Raw genomic sequence first — 12,850 nt, 5'->3', positions numbered from 1 at the left:
TCTGAGTTTTGCCTCCATAACTGTTTGGGAAGAACTAACACGATATGTCATCCACATCTAGAGGAGAACAGACAAGTCACTATTATCGGGTCTGTAATCGGTCTTCCCCTCGAGTACCAAGAATTTTCTGAGGTCTTTTCCTCCTCCGATTTCTCCTTACTTCCTCCTCATCGCAGAGACGATTGTGTAATTGATCTTATCCCAGACCAGCCTTTACCCTTCGGAAGGATGTACATACTTTCCTCTTCAGAGAAGCTCGCTCTTAGGGAATACCTTGACCTCAATTTACGAAACGGACTCATTACCGAATCTACATCTCCAGCGGCGCTTCACTATTCTTTGTGCCCAAGAAGAACACTTCAGAACTCAGACCCTGTATAGATTTCAGGGGATTGAACAAGATCACTATTCCAGACAGATATCCGATGCCCTTAATTCCTGATATCCTAGAGGCTGTAAAAGGAGCCCGCATTTATACAAAGTTGGATTTAAAGGGGGCTTATCATCTAATCCGGATTAGAAAGGGAGACGAATGGAAGACGGCTTTCCGGACACCTTTTGGCCATTTTCAATACCAAGTTATGCCCTTTGGATTGTCCAATGCCCCGGCCGTTTTCCAGCGATTTATGGACCACCTATTTTCAGATCTATTATTACACATTGTCATCGTCTACCTAGATGATATTCTGATCTTCTCTAAGGAATCATCTGAACATCAAACCAATGTCCGAGAAGTGTTATACAGACTCCAGAACAATCACTTGTTCTGCAATTTGGAGAAATGTTTCTTCCACCAGTCCCAGGTGACCTATCTGGGTTATATTCTTTCAGCACAAGGCATCGCAATGGATCCAGACAAGGTAAAGGCAGTCCAGAATTGGGCTAATCCTCGATCTATTAAGGAGATTCAACGTTTTGTGGGATTCTCAAATTTTTATCGTTGGTTTATCCCAAATTTCTCGGCCCTTACTCAGCCTTTAACCAATCTTTTGAAAAAAGGAGTTCCATATGTCTGGAATGAGGAAACTCAAAAGGCCTTCGATACCTTAAAAAAGAGGTTTACATCAGCACCCATACTTATGACGCCTGATCAATCACGCCGTTTCATTCTCGAAACGGATGCCTCTCAGTACGCCTTGGGTGCTGTTCTTCTACAAGAAGATGATCAAGGGATAGAACGGCCCATTGCTTATTTGTCCAAAACCCTCGCTCCAGCAGAATTGAATTATACCATTCTCGAGAAGGAGCTATTTGCAATCAAAAAAGCTTTCGAGGAGTGGAGACACTTGTTGCTGGGAGCTCAGTTTCCTGTAGAGGTTCGTACCGACCATCAAAACTTAAGGATTCTTCAATACGCCCAGACCTGCAACAGTCGTCAGGCCAGATGGGCTCATTTCTTCTCCCCTTTCAGGATCTTATTCTCTTTCATCCCCGGAAGAAACAATTTGCAAGCGGATGCCTTGCCACGAAAGGAGACCTCTTTTCAATGTCCAGTCAAACCAGAACCCATTTTTCCCCGTGGTATTCTTAGCGTTGAAAAGAAATATAAATCTACAGATTTTCTCAAACGCTTGGAATTAAGTTCTGTACCCTCTGTTCTAAAAAGGGTGACCAAGAAGGAGTTGGATCTCCTGTCTAAAAAGGACGGTTGCTATTTTCATGGGAAACAGGTCTATGTACCCACTAAATCCTTACAAAAGGAGGTTCTAACTATGTGCCACGACTCAAAATCTGCAGGACATAGAGGTAATGTGAATACCCGCGAATTAATCTCCCGATACTTTTGGTGGCCATTAATGCGGAATGATATTTTCACATACGTCAGGTCTTGTCCGGTTTGTTTGCAAAATAAGAGCCCTAGACATTCACTCTTTGGAACTCTGGTAAAGATGCCAATACCTACACGGCCTTGGCAAATCATTTCAACAGACTTCATTGTGGAGTTACCTATCTCCGAAGGATTTTCAACTATTATGGTTGTTGTCGATTCATTCACCAAACTGGCTCATTTTCTCCCTTTCACCGGTCTTCCCTCGGCGGCTCAAATGGCTCGAACCTTCATTTCCCGTATCTTCTGCCTCCATGGTCTACCAGAGACTATAATTTCGGATAGAGGTTCTCAATACACGTCCAGATACTGGAAGCAGGTCTGCCAAATTTTGGGTATCACTCGGGCGTTGAGTTCCGGTTTTCACCCACAAACCAACGGTCAGACCGAGAGATTGAATCAGACCTTAGAAGGATACCTTCGGAGTTATATATCAGCAGCTCAAGACAACCGGTTGGGTTTGTTACCAATGGCTGAATACGCTTATAATAATGCACATCATTCAGGGATTAAGACCTCTCCCTTCTTTTGTTCCTATGGATTTCACCCTGCCTCATTTCCCGACAAAAGGTTTTTGGATGACAAATGTCCGGACGTGAAGGTTCTTCTGGAGAAGATACACCAGGGTCAACACGCAGCCTCTCAGGCACTCAGGACTGCTCAAGAAAGAACAAAGAAGATGGCTGATCGTCTCCGATCTAAAGCTCCGGTAATACAACCTGGAGACCTGGTGTGGTTATCTTCCCGATTTCTGCCTAGACATCTTAGACCTTCCAAATTCTCACCTAAATTTATGGGTCCTTTTCGGGTGATTTCGGCAATAGGAGCTGCAGCCTTTAAACTGAAACTACCCAAGACCTGGGCACGGATACACCCAGTCTTCCATGTCTCTCAGCTAAAACCTGACATTAGAAGCAATTTCCATCCTGTGGTGTCTTCTCGTCCCCCTCCAGTTATGCTTGATACCAATGTAGAGTACGAAGTCTCAGAGTTGTGTGATTCACGTATTCACCGTGGAAAATTGCAGTACCTAGTGGATTGGATGGGCTACACCCCTGCTGATCGTACTTGGGAATCTGAATCCAGTATCCATGCTCCACGACTAATCAGAGAATTTCACAAGAAACATCCTGGCAAACCAGGGGGTAGTAACTTTAAGAGGGGGCATACTGTTACAGCTGTCCACTTGAACACTGCTGCTCCTCTTCGCCGGGTTGCACTTCCCGAGTTCCGACTCAGGATCGGGACTTCCAACATGGAGGTACCCGAGACTGCGAGCAACACACCAGTTGTTCGCGTTCACCGGACCGCGCGGGTAGCCCCGCCCCCGACTTCCGGGATGGAATATCCGGCAGCTGGAGCTTCAGTCCTACGCGTTGCTTCTCTCCTTAGAGTCGCACTGCGCATCGTGAGTTCGCTCTCTTCTACCTTCTATTCAGCTATCAATGTTAGCCTGACTACTATTCCACCTTTCACTTACTTATTCTTTGTTCTGGCTCCTAGAAATCTCCGTTGCTATCCTCATCCTGTAGACGATACTTTCCTGTTGTCACAGCCACGTCCACCGGTAGTTATTCGCCATCTTCTAGCCTTGAGCCCGGTATTCTCGCAGAGGTCTCTCTCTCTCTCTCTTCTAATCCTGTTCTTTGTATTTACGCCCATTAGGACGCAACCTCAGACCTTCCATTCAGCCTCCGGTTTCTACTAGTCATAGCCTCTTATTCAGTGTTCATCCATATCTCCCTGGGGCTAATTCCTGTGGGTAAGATTCCTTCCCTTTCTTACGATTTCTTATTTGAGCTGAATCTTAAACGTTTCCTAATCTGTAATATTTGACTATAGGACCCAAGTCTGCATTTTCCCTTCAGAGTTTAATACCGAAGTCTAAATGAGATTAGGTCTGTCAGGGTAAGCCTTCTTCTCTTACTCCTCTCTTTCGATATTGGATCTCTGGAACCATACTTACCTTACCTCTACTCTTTTCACCCAGAATTCAACCTGACAAGACTAAAGACTACTTTCCAACAGGCGTGAACCTTCAACAGTCGTTGCAGGAATCCTCGCTCCCCAGCAGCTCATCGCGGGGTTTTTTCCCTTCGGGGTTTCCCCTGGGGACTCCACTTCAGCCTAGCCTCTTGGCTGGGTTTGAGAGGGGTTTCCAGGTAATTCCCTCTGGCTTCTATCCCGAGAGGGCTGACTGAAGAGAAGGTAGGTGTCATTCACAATTGCCAAAGGATAATCTGGTTTTTTAGAGCATTATTTTTATAAAGATATTACAAAACGGTACTAATAAGCTTACTACCCAGAGGCATCATTTAAAAAGCTTTGGGGGTACAAGCTTTAATGTGTGCAGCTACTCCAAAATGAAATCATGTGATAAATTAAACTAATACATCTGGGCAAACAATTGTACTTTGTATTTCATTTAATTTTTATAGTGCTTTCTTTAATGTACTGTATACCATAAAAGCAGTACACAAATAAAATGTTGCTTGTGTGGCAAATGGAAAATGGGGTAAGAAGGGATGGTTCCAACAGGAAAAGGCAACTGGTTTCAATGATAGGAACTGAACACTGAAAAAGAGCAGAAACAGGTCTGGGAAGTGGGAGATTTAGGGATTGCAAGAAAGAAATGTGATTCAGAACGTAGAATGAGAGTTGGTCTAAACTGCAAAAAAGAGACCTTCACAAGTCAGATGTCATAGGGGACCCAAGCTGCGGATGCACTTTAAGACAATACAGAGAAAGTGAGAAATCCCATCCCAACAGGTACACCTCTTTTGCCTCGGGTTATAACGTTGGCCAAGGGTAGGCATACTATAGTACAAAAATAAAAATGTCCAAGCCAAGGTTCTATAAAAATATAAACTGGAAAAAACGAACTCTGCACACAACCAATAAAAAATATAGAAACCAACCTCTGTAAAGAAAATCTAGCGCAACTGTTGAGTCAGGTCGCAACGATGCGTCCGCTGAATTAAGCCACCTTTCTAGACAGGTGAGTCAATGGCTTCCAAGGCGTTGAGTCAGCTTTTGAGTCTGGCTGAGGCAATGATTCTGTTGAGGCGTGAAGGCACTTGGAATGCGATGGGTAAGGTGCTTCCACAGCGGCGAGCTGGCAATTGTGATGAATCCTGTAGAGCCATCACTGATCCTCAGCCCAAGATCTCCTCCCATGTGGCCAGGGGGCAGCAGCCGCTACCCGATCCTGACCTGGAGGATGGTATTATGATGGAGGATCATCTGGGAGGAGATAGCTGTCGGGGAGATGTGGTGACCCTATCAGGAGGGACATAGTATTCTTCTCTTCCATGTGAAGAAGACCCTATAATTCCAAAATTCCTGATGGCATGTTGTCATTATACAAATCTTTCTAGTTGTAAAACCCTAAAACCCCTTCTTGCCAACCACCATAGACAGGATAGCATTCACTATTCCTATGTACATAAAACACTGTTTCTGATGGTTTTGATTTAAACAAAAATCTAAAACAATACAACTTTAAAAAAGCACAATAATCCAAGGGACTCCAACTCCCATAAAACCTCAAGTACTGAGACGAGGGAAAGGCAGAAGGAGTTCATGTGGATTAAAAGAAACATCAAACTAAACGTGCAGACTAGTTGTAATGGAAATCAGCTGTGGAGGACATTTAAAAATGGGGTTCCTCTTCAAATCAAAAGTGAAGGTGGAGAAGAGAGATTTACAGCAGGCGGATCGGGAAGCAGAACCAAAAGGTAGACACCTGAAAGGTGAGAGACAGGGATAAGCACAAGGGGTACCGCTGGAGGACCGCTGGGGAACCGGCAGCAGCGGAGCGGCTATCAGGGACGCAGTCACATTGAAGAGCAGCAGTTGAAGCAACAGGTGAATGAGAAGCTGACGGGATAACTGGAAAAGTGTCTGCAGAACGAGAAACGCTTTCCCGAAGCAAGAACTTCTCTGCAGCCATATGCCACAGGTCAGAAACGCCAACTAATACCTGTGAGTATGCCCAGAAGTATTGCGAACCCCGGGACGAACTGACAGGCGTACAAACAATAGGAACATTGTTTTGAATATTAGCCAAGTAATATAAAAAGACAATGTACAGAAGTCTCCCCATATGAGATGTCGATATGGGGAAAAATGGAGTAAAAGTTGACATAAGTAATTGAACATTAATGAAGAAGATGAAAGGCAAGATCTGTGCAAGTCTTCATTTATGATATGTTAATATGGGGACGATTGGATTAAGTATTGCCAAAAACAATAAATACTAACAACAAAGTTCATAAACAAAACTTGAACAAGTCTCCATATATGAAATGTCAATATGGTGGAAGTTGGAACAAGTAATACCTGGAGCCAATACAGTATAAACAGTGAAGGAGTACAACTGTTTTATACGTAAAGAGAAAGAACTGAAAGATAAAGAAAAGGTTATATGTAGAACTGATGAAAGAAGTACATCAGACAGTGAGCCTTTGGGGGGAATGTTACCTGGCAGCAGAGAAAACCAGGTAGGTTTCAAAGCCCAGAGAGGGATGTCTGGCAGGGGAGTACACCAGGTAATCTATCTAGAGTATGAGAAAGGACATTGTGAAAATGTTCCTGGAAGGAGAGCATACCAGGAGACCATCTTTTAGAAGCTATTGTGTAGAAGAGATACTTTTGACATCTTTGTTTGGAAAATACTTTTTTTTCCATCATTCTCAGGAATGCTGTGGGCATCTACAGATTTGCTCCAGTTTAAATCTTTGTGAATAAAGTATAAGCTAGCAGGTGCAAATCTGAAATGCGCATGGGCATCTCCCAATTTGCGCCAGTGAAAATCTAGGAAACTCAGGCCCACTTTGTTCCCACACACAATCTAGCAAACAAATAAGTTACACTAAATCCTGCAAGCTTTAGATTGATATTTTTTTTTAACTTTCCTAAAATATTTTCGACCATGAGCCAATGTCAACTTCCTAAAGAACTCTATTGAACACAGCAGGAACAATGCGACAGTGTCTGAAGTTCCACAAGATACCAGAACATCTTCTGAAAAACATCACTGAAGATTAGATTGCTTCTTTCAATGTTCATAGAAATTAACATGAAATATTGTGTGTTCTACAATAATAGATATACGAAATGCCACTCAATTCACAGCAATCTTTCACTCTTAGGCATTTCCTTAGCCAATGGGAGACCACCACTATATTTCAAGCATTATCATCATACGAGGAATGCCAAAACCTTTTACTGCGTATCACATTTGCGCTTCCTAAATTATATTTTGCATATACATTATGTTATTAAAGAACTGCTACACAGCATAGGAACTACTGTATTTCTAGTTGAAAAAGCCTTTCTTCAATGCTTACTGGAGTTTACACCAGCGAGAATGGGACCAGAGTCTTAGCACAGCAACGCATGCTCCCCCTTTAAGAATTGGCACATGGTGGTAGGCTGCACACATGGAACGTGGTAACGCCCTTGCCTCGGTTCTCACCCTCGGTCCCTTTATCCATTGAGAAGACTGGGAAAACTAGTAGTCGTTTTAGGAGAATGGGCAGAGAGAGTATGACTTAAAGGGGACTTCGGACTAGGAGTACACCAAGTTGCAGTAACCTTTCCTTACTCCTACATCCCCTGTCCCTTTTCCTCCACACTTATGCAAGAGTATCATGAAACCACTCTACCCCAGGGAGAGAGAAACCTAAACTGTTGCATGTACGTTCATGAGGACCGCCTGCCTAAATTGTGCATCAGCTCTTGAACAGTCAAGCGAGTAATGTCTGCAGAAGACAGAGGCCAATTTGGCCGCCTTGCAAATAATCTTTCATGGCAACTGCCACCGAAAGGCAATAGCGGCGCTCTTAGCCATAGTTAGATGTGTGTGAAGACCCATAGGCAGAGGTTTGTCACTGCACTGCATAATGTAGGACACAATAGATCGGTCTATAATTATGGTTGCTTGTCTGCCCAGTTGTGTGCCCCCTACAGTGACAGTGTGTCCGAGAACCTATGAGGTATCGTCCTTATGAAAAAGAACCTCAAGGCTCTGCAGACATTCAAACAGTACAAATCCTTTCATCTTTCACATGGTGTACTGAAAAGAGACTGCTATCAATTCCTTGATTCATGTGGAACTAAGAACTAAGAAATTACTTCTACTACTTTTGAAAGATGATACAAGGATCCGAAGCCTGCAAGCGTGTAATTCGCTGACTATGCGGGCTGATGTAATAGCCACCAGAAAGGCGCTTTTCCAAAACACCAGCTGCAGATCCACTGAGACCGTAGGTTTAAATGGATTGCGTCCTAGAGTGAACACCTCATTCAAGTCCCCACTGGGATAAGCCTACAAGTAGAAGTAAACAAGGGGAAAAGCACCAAGACATGGCATTCAATTACTAGATTAAACAGGGGAGACCACCCTGTTCTGGTTTGTGAGAAATGTTCTAATATAAGTCCTAAAAGAGAACACATGTGTTGCAGAGTGAAACTGGCTCAATAGGAATGATAGAAGATAGTCTACTGGGGCTTGCAAATGATTTTGGGACCTCAACAAAGTCTAAGCCACTTGCCTTTAAACTTTGCCAGAGTAGAATCCTTTTTTGATGTTGCCAGTATACAACACTGGAGGATCGGGAGAGCCTAGAGGGTGACATCACTTCAGAAGAAGCACTTACGGTTATAAACTCCCTCCCCCTGAATAGATCTCCAGACCCGGATGGCTTTACTGCCCAGTTCTATAGACATTCTGGAAGTTACTGACCCCGTAATTTGTAAATTTACACAACTCGTTCGCAAAGTCAGGGGATATCTCCTCCACAATCGAAGAGGCAAAAATAGTTATCTTTCCAAAACCTGGGAAAGACCCTAGTAGATGTGGATCCTATCGTCCTATAGCACTTAGAAATATTGATGCAAAAATGTACTCCAAAATACTGGCTAATAGGCTCGAGAACTTACTCCCTGCAAGTATACATTCCAATCAATCCGGTTTCAGAAAGCACAAGCAGTCCCACGACAACACCAGACGAACTTGTCACATTTTGAAAAAAGTAGGGAAAAAGGGCACTTCCGCTGTCTTACTTTCCCTTGATGCCCAAAAGGCTTTTGACCGGATTGAGTGTGGGGTGTTTCTTTTTCTAATGTTAATGAAGATGGGCTTCGGTTCGAATGTTATAGAAGAAATGTAAGTAAATTATAAAAAGCTGACGGCCTGCACATTGATTAATGGACAATTCTCCCCCCATATTATTCTTCAAAGGGGGACTAAAGAGGGATGCCCGATGCCACGGTTACTTTATGCCATTTGTCTGAAGCCGTTATTAGCTAAGGTTCGCAAAGTTAATGATATCTTTGGGATAAGGTTTGGTGGGACATCGAATAAAATTATGGCATACGCAGATGATATGTTGTTTATAACAGATACGGTAAGAACCTTGACCTCAGTTGAACGTAAATTAAACAAATATGGTTCAGTGGAAAGCTTAAAAATCAACCATACTAAATCCGAAATTTTAAACCTCTTCACATGGAGGAAGTACAGGTAATTTGCATGCAAACACAATTTGATTGGGCACAAGATAACATTAAACTCTTAGGCGTCACTGTAACTCTGGAACTATCAGGGATGCATGAAGCTAACTACCCTTCACTGTTGAAAGAAATAGCGGGCCAACTGAGTAAATGGGGCCCGTGGCTAAGTCGCATTAATACGATAAAAATGGTAATCTTTCCTAAATTGCTCTATTTATTTCAAGCTCTCCCAATCCGTATTCCAGCCCCCTTTTTTAAAAAGCTACAAAGACTGATATCTACTTTTGTCTGGAATAATAAATCCACAAGGGTAGCATACAATGTTTTAACTACACCTACAAACAAGGTAGGACTAGGTCTCCCAAATATGCAAAAATTCTACAAAGACACACAACTTCAAATAGTAAAGGAATGGTGGGGGAAGGAGTCAGAGAAAAGGTGGGTGCAAATGGATCGGGTGATTGGTGGACCACAACTAGGAGACAATTTATGGCTCCCGAAAAGGGACCATCCCCAGAAAAGCCACAAAAGTGAGTATGATAACAAGCTTAATCGAAGAAGTGTGGGATATAGCGGCTAAAGAATACCAATTCACAACATTTCCCTCACATTTCACGCTGCTATTTTGCAATCCTCAATTCATTCCGGGCCTAGAACCACTGGCATTTAGTAAGTGGAAAGAGGTAGGTTGCACGAAATTGCATGACTTGTTTCAGGGCATAGATCCCAAACCTTTTAAACAATGCAAAATAGAATTTAAATTAAATGAGTTAGCTCTTTTCCAGTACTTCCAGGAGCGCCACTGGATACTGGCCCCTCCAAAAAACTGGCGGCGACAAGAGAGCTCACATGTTTTGAAAAATGTGCTAGCTCTAATCCGGGGAATAAGGCTCTAATCTCAAATATTTATAAAATGATGGCAGAGTTTCCGCCTGCTACTTCTCTGTGTTATGGATCTCGATGGCAGCTGACTCTGGGAGAACATACTACGCAAGCAGAATGGGAGGGGCTGTGGACAGATATTCCCACACTCACTCACTCTAAGGGAATGCTAGTATAAGCTGCTAGTTCAATGGCATTACACGCCGGCTCGTCTGCACACAATGAGACCAACTATCTCGTTGAAATGTTGGAGGCAATGTGGTTTAACAAGGGAATTGGGGGCATATATGGTGGAGCTCGAAACAGAGGATATTGGGCAGAAATTGGGGATAAAATGGAGCAAATATTTGGTGTATTGAAACCCTTAAATCTAATCTCTTGTTGATTGAGTCAAAAATGAAAAGATGCTCGAAACAAAAATGTCAAACTTATGGAATACTGCAACTGGCTGCTTTATTAGGACTAGCACAGAAATGGAAATCTAAAGACTCGTCACATTTTGCTGAATGGATATCCAGAGTATGGAACTTTGTCGTACTTGAATGGATTACGTACATTATTCAAGGAGATCAGTCAAAGTTTTCCATACGACTGGGCGGAAGTACTTACATTTTTACAAAGTGACTAACATTCAATACGGTGCTCAGCACCATCAAATCCTGGCCATTTGATTGACATTCATTTTGTTCAGATTTTAGTTTTCTCATTATGCACCATGCAGAGACATTGGGGGGGTCGGGTGCTAGGGCTGAGGTACCTGGCATAAGGTGAGGTAGCCGCAGATTGAATCCCAAAGTCAGGTGAGGCTTTTTTAGACAAGATGTGCAGCTTTGATTGGCACTTTGAACAATCTGCTGTGTTTTAACAAGAGGCAGCTGTTGCAGTGCTTCAGTGCACCAACTACCAGATGAAGTAATTGTATATGAGGGGGCCCCACGTAAGAGTTGAAATGTAATAGATTCTCCTCTACTGGCTCTCAGCACGACCAGCACCACATCAGTAATGTTCAGGCTACTGTACAGTGGCACTCGCAACTAAGCAGCATGTCCCAAACACCATCACCAATACACAATCCGGTTCAGGACAGCCCAGGACAACACCACTTCAGCAGCAGTGACTTTGATGTGTTCCTAGCCCAGGATAGTTTACATGGCTCCTCATCGGGAAGGAGGACAGGCAGGTCCAGGCACCGCTCCATCCCACTGACAACATGCTGCTCCCACGATGGTGAAGGGGGGAGGGGTGTGGGGGGAATCCAGCAGCAGAATACACATATGGCATTCAGGCCACAATCTAGGTGGGTGACGGGGCCCTCTTCCCTCCACCCGCTGTACTAGACATGGTCACAGGACGTCTAGCTGAAGATCAATAACGCGTGGGACACAGTCTCAGCAGTTGGCCACAATCCACCAGGCACCAACCGGAGGCCATTGCAGGGTTAATCAACGACCAGGAGAGCACAGAACTCAGACCTAGAAACAGCGGCCAATGCAACCCAGGTAGGATTCCCACCACCACACAGCCTGAGAGGCGAGAGATAAGACTCCCAGAAATGCAGATTCCTTTGGTTCCCTGGCTTTACAAACCCTTTGCACCTTGAAGCACCCCTTGCCACTTAAGTGCAGAACTCAGGATCAGGCAGGGGGTCACTAGGGCCACTGCAGGTGAAATGGTGGTTGGCACGGGCTGCTCAAGTGAGCAGTACCGCTATCCACTGAACTACGTAAGCAGTATCAAGTCTGCTGCTTCGGTCAGTGTCCCAGGGATCTCCTATCAGCAGGAGAATAGAGGTTTCCAGGTGCAAGGGTTAAGGGTAACTCTAAAGAATTATTTGTGGGTGACAGCTGGAACCTTCACTCTAAGCAGCCATTTTCTAGACCGGGCACTTGGCTGCCCAATCCCCAAAACATACCCGAGGGGAGTCAGAGTCAGGAGGAACAAACTGTAAAGTTGCTAGATACGAGCCAGACATGCAAGTCCACTTGGCCCCTAGCATGAATGGCTGTCCACTACTTACATACAAAACACTATTTCTTATCAAGAGTGAATTGTCACCGTGAGCGTAAACTGTGGCCTGTGTAATCCTGGCTTTCCAGTTCTCGCTTACAAAGTATACTTATACTCAGATACAGTGATTTCATTGCAGAATGTGCACCACACACAATTTTTAATACAGAATATTAATCACCACGAAATGCACCTACAATATACACAATTTAAATAAAATATGGTACAGATAGCAAGTTTGGAAAAGGGGTTACACGTTTTTAGATTTGGTGAGGGTCTGGGTTAATGAGAAGATATGGGGGATTTCCCCCCCCCACATTTTGCTACAGCTCTGCATATAAAAACAATGAAAATCCAAAAATGAAACATTCTGAGATTTAAAAAAAAAACAGGGAGTATAAGGAACTCCTAGAAATAGCCTGTATCCTGACCCCCTTTTATACTTACTTTTTGGGAAATGGTACATAAATGTCATGGAGGATCAACACTAGGAACGTCAGGCACAATTCCTAAGGCTTTCTCTGTTGTACTTTATTACCTTAGGCCCCATTGAAAGGTCTTTCATCCCCCACTCTGCCTTTTGACTATCCCCAATCAATACTAAGCCAACATCAA

General features: G+C 43.6%; 1 protein-coding gene across 2 annotated transcripts in view; it reads right to left on the bottom strand.

Moving 5' to 3' along the window:
- Nucleotides 1-12,850, bottom strand: part of ARHGAP10 (Rho GTPase activating protein 10) — a 2,208,119-nt gene that overhangs the window by 1,410,148 nt on the left and 785,121 nt on the right. The gene's annotated exons all lie outside the window — the stretch shown is intronic.

This window comes from Ambystoma mexicanum, chromosome 6q (genome assembly GCF_040938575.1).
Source record: "Ambystoma mexicanum isolate Mex_15411 chromosome 6q, UKY_AmexF1_1, whole genome shotgun sequence".
In the NCBI taxonomy this organism is placed as follows: Eukaryota; Metazoa; Chordata; class Amphibia; order Caudata; family Ambystomatidae; genus Ambystoma; species Ambystoma mexicanum.
This window is presented reverse-complemented; position numbering and strand designations above follow the sequence as displayed.